Raw genomic sequence first — 8362 nt, forward strand, 5'->3', positions numbered from 1 at the left:
TAACATCTTAAAAGTTGTAGGTCTATGTATTTTGCATGTGTGTTTTTATTAATTTAAATCCTAGCATGTTTACATGTAGTTCACATTTAAAATTACACTATAATTGCATATACTATAAAAGGTCAATTTAATCTGATATCGAAGCTTGATATTGAATGATCCCAGCAGTCATATGACCGACCTTCAACATTGAAATTTGGTTGAAATAAGGTCAGTTGTTTGTTCAACGTTGATACAACGAAACAACAATGAATGTAAAAACTCATTTTACGAAACTGATCAAAATACTATGTAAGGGCTTTTTGGACAACTGTTCGGTAGAAAAGTGTTGATATCGCAGTTCAGTCAGTTTATATCCGAGAGGTCTTACAGGCGCCGCACAGACCTCTGTCAGTCATTTGTAAAGAGGAGCAGCACGGCAGCTGGATTAGTGCGGTCAGTTAATTAATACTGCTTGCTTAATTTCATGTTACTGATTAAGTGTTTATACTTAACGTTAGATGAGATGTTGGTGTTTTATTGCTCGCGAATTTGCAATAACTGCATTTATCAGGCAATCACACGTAAAGTCACACGCTTATGCTGCGGTCCCTCGTGCTGTATCCACGATTTAAAGCAGAATAAAACTCTTAACTCTTAAGTTTGTAAGAAAAAGTCAAGCAGTGTTAGTTGTTGGCATGTGCTATTTGAATTGAAATGAAGTGTAATGGTGTTATTTTGCTTACTTCTCTTGATGAAAAATCAGCAAGTTTAATGGAACTTGAAAATATTAGTTATATAATGTGCTCTTGTTTTCAGTGTATTTTTATAAATATTTTGTAATGTCTTTGTTATCAGAGCCCTTCAAATTAAAAATAGTGATAGTGATCTTGTCAATGGTGAGATTTCAATGCATCAACAGCCATTAGATCTGTCTGGATCAGGTAATGTTGTGACATGTTTACCCTGATATTTCACAGTATGCATTATGCAAGTTTATGCATTACATTCTGATAAAGGTCATCATTTATAGAATTCTCTTTTACAATTGCACTAACTTTACTTTTTTATATGTTGTCAGGATTGAACAAGAAACAGACAGCAAGGGTTGTCAGGTCAGAAACGTGATGACACACAAACATAAGAAACTTCACAGGTGAGCTTTTTAAATACACCTGCTACTTGTTTCTCAGTACTGGTTTATCATTGTCATTAGGAAAATATAAGAAAATAATTCAGGATGCAATGGTCACTGTTCAGCACAGAACTTAATTTCTTCTGTCACTATTCCCTCTATGCAGGGATGGGCAACTTCGGTCCTGGAGGGCCGGTGTCCTGCAGAGTTTAGCTCCAACTTGCCTCAGCACACCTGCCTAAAAGTTTCTAGTGTGCTTAGTATGACCTTAATTGGCTGCTTCAGGTGTGTTTAATTATTGTTGGAGCTGAACTCTGCAGGACACCGGCCCTCCAGGACCGAAGTTGCCCATCCCTGCGCTATAGTATATATGTTTCAGACCCTTCATTTTTAATAGACAGAGCCAGAAGTTAATTCATAGTTCAGAGTGGATGTTAATGCAAGTTTTAAAGAGGCTTCATATTGACAGACAAAATGGATCTTTGTGGTTGTGTACATAACAGCAGTTCTTTCTTTCTTATCTTTATTAGGGCTGTGACAGTATTTTACCACCGCGATGGTAATGCACCAATTCATGCATATATATATTTTGAAATATAAAAATGTAAACAAAGATCAGATATGATGTTTTTTAACAAACGTGTGTTAACATAGGCGGCAATGTCTTTTTCTGCCGGTGGGTGCTCATCACAACCTCAAGCTTTACTTAGCAATGCCAGGTGCTCTGGAGCGCTCAAAAGCTTTGAAGAGGTGGAAAGCGGCGCGGTCACATTTTTGTGTGATTTTAGACGCAAATTGTGGAGTTAAAGGTAATGTTTTTCCTGTGTTTTTGATTGTGTTCATGTTTTGTTTGTAAAAAAACGGTATTTTTCACACAATTTACTGTATAGCGCTGTTTTTACTATCCTCAAAACGGGCTGATGTCTTTCTTGTTCTAAGAAGTCCCTCCTTCAGAAATATGTAAAGAGTTCTGATTGTGTAGTTTGTTTAGTGTGTTGTGATTCGACAGCAGCTTAGCTTAGCCAAAGCTAGGGCTGCACAATTAATCGCACGTGATTGTCATGCGCATCTCGTCAGTAAAGCCGGTTTCTTGATAAGTAATAAATCACCATCAGCTGCTTTCAGAAGGAGCGGCATTTACTACACAGAGCCGTAGTTCACTGACAAAAGGGGAAATATCGCATTCATAATCGGCAATGATTTCCCCTTTTAGCGGTAAACTACGGCTCTGTGTAGTAAATGGCGCTCCATCTGAAAGCAGCTGATGCTGATTTATTACTAATCAAGGAACCGGTTTACTGACGAGATGTGCGTGACAATCGTGTGTGATTAATCGTGCAGCCAGAGCCATTTGAGCTTAGCTGGCCGACTGACGTGTTCCTGTGGGCGGAGGTTAGTCAATGCTCGTCATTCAACCAGGAAGTAGAGGGCTGTAGTACAAACTGGCTGTTCGCTGTAGGGTTTGAAAGGGCAACATATCGCTTGGCAGTGAACTTAGAGCATAAATAATACCTTAGCTCAAACAGCAACATTAAACACGAACTAAAGTTGCGATCAGGAAAAACGGTACCTTTAAAGGGATAGTTCGGACAAAACTGATACCAAACCCATGATCCACTCACCCCGAAGCCATCCGAGATGCATATGTCCATAATTTTTCAGACTATGACATTTTCAGTTATTTTAGAAAATGTTTTAGATCTTTCAGTTAATCAAATGTGAAGTTATGGGGTCCACGACCTTCAAGTCCAAAAAGTGTGCATCCATCCTTCACAAAATAAATCCAAACGGCTCCACGATGATAAACAAAGTCCTTCTGAGGGTAATCCGTGAAGTTTCGTTGTAGAAATATCCACTTATAAAACTTTATAAACCAAAATAACTTGCATCCGGTAATGCCGCCATCTTTGTCGCGTCTGCATTCAAGATCAGAGCTTTACGCAGCGTACGGAGGTTACTATGCTGCTGCTATGTGCCCCCGCCCCCGAATTTGTCATACGTCACTAAGAAAAGTGCATACATTATGCTAATACTATCTCCTGAATACAGAGGAGTCTAAGATTGCGGCGCTACCGGAAGGTAGTTATTTTGGTTTATAAAGTTTAAATATGGATATTTCTACAACAGCACCGCGCGGATTACCATCAGGATGCCTTTATTTATCATCCTGGAGCTGTTTGGATTTATTTTGTGAAGGATGGATGCACATTTTTGCACTTGAAGGTTGTGGACCCCGTAACTTCACATTTAATTAACTGAAAGATCTAAAACATTTTCTTTTTTTGTTTTTTGTTTGTCTGAAAAACGATGGACATATGCATCTCGGACAGCTTGATGGTGAGTAAATCATGGGTTTAATATCATTTTTGGCCAAACTATCCCTTTAATGTGAATAAGCTGAGCATATGTGCTTTGCCATTTCACTGGGTGCTTGAGTCCAGCTTCTGAGCATCCACGGGATTGGCGCCTATGTGTGTGTTTATTGTAGCACTTCAATCCATGAAACAAAAAGTGAGAAACCTTATTGGGGTTATAATGTTTCCAGCAGCACTAAAAACATGTTGTGATGGTGTACGGGTACAGTAGCGCAGATTAATACTTTTTGCAACCTTGAGTGACCAAGAAAGAATATTTTCCCTTTGTTCTGCTCCCAAGCCACCGGGTCATCTCTGATATCAGTTGCAAATAGCGCTCTAACTGCTGGCTGTTTGCGTTCACACAAACTTGAAGATATCTCGCTGGGGGAGATTGTACTTTATATTTTTCATAGTTTGTGATGTGCACGCAACCGCAGGCTGCACTTTACCACCACAGGCCGCACTTTACCACCACGGTGGTTATAAGAACTGTCACAGCCCTAATCTTTATGTATTATGGGTCTTATCATCACTTTTGAAATGATGGTTATGCCCATGAGTTATAAAATTAAAGTTACCACCAACCATTGTAATCCACCACCAAGCTACCATGTTGTAATGGAACCTTACAATATATTTTGTACTTGTTTTGGATTGTATTCAGATCAAATTCTAGTTATCCTAATAATTAAGATGCAGTGTTTTGTATTTCACAATTTTTCTTTTTAAAAGGGGCTTTGACTTGTTTTTTTTTTATTATGTGTTTTATGTTGTAGGCAGATCACCGTGTAACTTGGTGAAGTCATGTGTCTTTCTAGATGCCCAAATCTGTACCCCTCAAAACGTAAGGAAATAATATTGTCCCATGACAAAAAAAGGAAACATTCTTAATTTTTTTAATAGTTGTACTTGGGCCACAGTTTTTTGTATGTTTTTGTACTAATGAAATATGTTTTTTTTTTTTCAGAACATTATCAAATGCCATGATAGCCAAGATGAAGATGCTGTTTCATAAGTCTTTGCTTTGCCAGATTATCTGTGGTAAGTTTGTAAAATGTATATTAAAAATAGGACAAGAACGTCTCCTAATCAAAATTTTTTTATCAGGTTGGGGTGTCTGCCAACGTGATGCCTTGCTGGTCTGGTTTAAGTTTGAAGTCTCTAACAGACAGTCCAGAAGGTCTGAAGTCCATCTTAGCTTTCATTGGTAAGTGACTGCACAAGAGGCTGTTTGACCCACACGCAAGGTAAACAGTCAATGTTTGCATTGCTTAGCATCTCAATTTGGGGAGGGGGTGAACATATAAAGTCAATATCACCCAAGTATTCAGACCCTTTACTCAGTACTTAGTTAACGCACCTTTTGAAGCAGCAGTTACAGCCTCAGGTCTTTTTGGGTAGGAAGCAGCAAACTTTGCAACACCTGGATTTGTTTGGAACCGGGCCGTTCAGAGGCACCATTCACTTCCATAGTATTCTTTAACCTGCTATGGAAGTCAATGGTGCTTCTGGTCAGTTTGGTTACAGACATTCCTCAAAATATCTTTGTGTTCATCAAAACCCTTTAAAGGACAAGTTCAGTATTTTACACTTAAAGCCCTGTTTTCAGATTGTTTATGATGAAATAGAACAGTTTTGACTGAAATTTCAACATATGCAGCTGCCCCGAGAATTTTCGGGTGTTTGTTGTTTCACCTCCCACCTCTACAATGTGTATATAGGTGCACAGAAACAATCCTTCCTAAAATACATTAAACTTTCGTTAACAAAGACGTGAAACTCACCGAGTGGTCGGGGGTGTTCGCTGGTATGCTCACACAAAAATCGCTGCGAAAGATGCTTTCCAACAGCTGTTTTAGCATTCGTTGTAAACTTGTGGACCTATTTTTCCAAACTCCTCACACCCGTACATTCTTCCAGTTGGTGGCGATAATCCACCTTTGCCAATTGCAAGAATATAAACAAAGTTCCCGGCGCGGAGAAATACCTCACAGCACATCTAATACAAGTCTATGGAGTTGGACAAAAACTACGATAAAACCTGTTGGAATTTTGCAGCGATTTTTGTGTGAGCATATCAGTGAACACCCCTGACCACTCGGTGAGTTTCATGTCTTTGTAAACAAAAGTTTAATGCATTTTAGGAAGGATTGTTCCTGTGCACCTATATACACATTATAGAGGTGGGAGGTGATACAAGAAACACCCGAAAATTCACGGGCCAGCATCAAATGTCCAAATTCAGTCAAAACCGTTCTATTTTATCATAAACAATCTGAAAACAGGGCTTTAAGTGTAAAATACCAAACTTGTCCTTTAAGGTGTAGAAACATCAAGACCAATAAGAGACACCTGAGCTAAATTTCAGGTATTGTTGCAAAGGGTCTGAATATGTATAATGTAAAAATGATATTTGCAAACGTTTTAAAAAATCAATTTATGAGGAAAAATGTAAACAATTGCAGTATCATGCAACAACATAACAAAATTGAAAAGTGAAGGGGGTCTTAATACTTTCTGAATGCACCATAGATGATCTTAATTAAAGCTCATTGTCGCATTTGCAGAGGTGGAAAGTAACGAATTACATTTACTCACGTTACTGTAATTGAGTAGTTTTTTTGTGTATTTTTACTTTTTTGAGTAGTTTTTAAAATCTGTACTTTTACTTTTACTTAAGTATGTTTTATTTAAAGTATTGTACTTCGCTACATTTTAAATCATATCCGTTACTGAGTAAAAAACTATTTTAAAAAGCAAAGTGATAAAGACGCGAAACGGATGTAAATGGGCGGGGCCCGGGAGACGGACGAGACAGGCGCGCGCTAATGCAGACCTGCCTCAGTTCAAATCTTATGAAAGAAACCCCTGGTCATATTTAAGCGACCACTTTCCACTGACGCGAAGCGAGTGTTTCATTTCTATGAAAGGTAGGATTCATGCTCTTAAGTAAGAAATTGCACGACACGTTTTTAATACCATGCGCATTATCTTCTGAGGTCTAGCAGCTTCGCGTCAAGTCAAACAGAACTTCAAAACGTCCTCGAGAATGCGCAGGTCATTAGACATTGCAGAGAGAGAGAGAGAGAGAGAGCGAGAGACAGAGAGCAAGAGAGAGAGAGTGTGCGCGAGAGAGAGAGAGAGAGAGAAGAATAAATGTCATCAGGTACCCAGGTCAGGGAAGTAAGAAGATAATAAACGTGTCAAATGTATATAGACATGGCACTCATCTCATTATATGCTCATTTAAACTAGATATGTAGTTTAATAAAATAATGTATGTTACCAGCAATACATCAATTACAACCTTACTATAGTGATTGTATTTACAAGCTGCTGACCACCTTCAAAAGTGCATAACTCACATGTAAAAATCATTAAATAATTCCATAAATGTTTCTTACTTTAAAAAAGCTTTTTATTTTATTAACTTTTTGTTATTGGACTTTAATTGTAAAGATGTTCCTGCAATTAAAAACAACTAGTTTGAGATTTATATTCCCTTGTCGTTTTTGAACTATACTAGAATCCTCCACCTCTCCCCGCTGTAAAAAAAGTAACTTTTACTCTGAGTAAAGTTAAAATGACTTACTTTTTACTTTTACTTGAGTAGATTTTTAGACAAGTAAGTTTACTTTTACTTAAGTGAAATATTATTAAAGTAACTTTACTTTTACTTGAGTACAATATTTTAGTACTTTTTCCACCTCTGCCCATTTGTAAACACAACAGCTTTCTTCCTTCATCAGACAGCTATGCTATGTTTCTAGTCAGACCATTAAAGAACACATATCTTGCCTTAATATGTAATAACTTTTTTATACATGGGCTAAAAAAACAGCATTTTTGACAATGACATAACAACATGTGGTTTGTTTTTCCTCTTTAGATGCTGTCATCATATTGTTAGTGCATGAGCCAGAATGGATGGGTGGTGGTGGCCATAAAAAGACTGTCAACTAAACCAACAACAAAATTCATATTTGCAGTAATAAATAAAATGACTTTTAAACATGTTTTTGTTTTATTATTTTATGATTTTATTCTATATTTGAAATATTCCACTTTTGCACTACTAAGTGGAAACTGTTTGAAAGAGTGTGTTTTTATCCATAAAAGATAAATTTCAACGGTGAATCAACGTTGAAATGCTGGCTGGGATATCAAAATAGCATTAAAATGACATCAACCTCACAACATCCTGATGTCAAATAGATGTAGAATTGACATCAAAATGACATCAGGAGAGGTCAAAATCTTGACATCAAATTGACATCAACACATTGACGTCAAAATGACTTTCATATTTGGCCTATTCTGTGACGTAATTTTGACGTCGATGTTTGATGTCAAATTGATGTTAAATTGACATCAAATGCCCGCTGGGAAGGATCTGGCAGGATTCTGACAAAATCAATAAGATTACACCACAATTAATCTGCTCCATTGAGCAGTCTCAATGTAAGGTAAGACAAAAAAGACAAACAACCCAAATACCAAAATAACTAAATCAATTAAAGGAATAGTCTACTGATTTTCAATATTAAAATATGTTATTACCTTAACTAAGAATTGTTGATACATCCCTCTATCATCTGTGTGCGTGCACGTAAGCGCTGGAGCGCACTTCGAAATCATTTAGTCGGCACAACTCTGACCCACCGGCAGACCTTCAACGTGATGCCCAGCTGATGCATGACCAACGACCACCGGCAGAACCCGCTTAACCTCCGCCTAATCTCCTTAATCGTTTCAAACTATATATAAATATATCTCCCAAGGGTTTTTCCCTCCTATGACTTTTTTTTACTTCCCCGGCTGAGCCTGGGTTTTTTTTCTCCTAGGGGGTTTTTCAACCCGGGGAGGCAGCCCTCTTGGGCTTAACTTAGCA

At 37.7% G+C, this 8362-nt stretch overlaps 1 long non-coding RNA gene across 1 annotated transcript; it reads left to right on the plus strand.

Annotated features, from left to right (window-relative positions):
- The first annotated feature begins 408 nt into the window (after positions 1–408).
- LOC129441478 (uncharacterized) lies at positions 409–7468 on the plus strand. Its single transcript, XR_012370926.1, has 6 exons — positions 409–923; positions 1061–1135; positions 4248–4315; positions 4439–4512; positions 4579–4678; positions 7361–7468. It is a non-coding gene; the product is annotated as an uncharacterized lncRNA (long non-coding RNA).
- The last annotated feature ends 894 nt before the right edge of the window (positions 7469–8362 follow it).

Source organism: Misgurnus anguillicaudatus, chromosome 2 (genome assembly GCF_027580225.2).
Source record: "Misgurnus anguillicaudatus chromosome 2, ASM2758022v2, whole genome shotgun sequence".
NCBI lineage: Eukaryota > Metazoa > Chordata > Actinopteri > Cypriniformes > Cobitidae > Misgurnus > Misgurnus anguillicaudatus.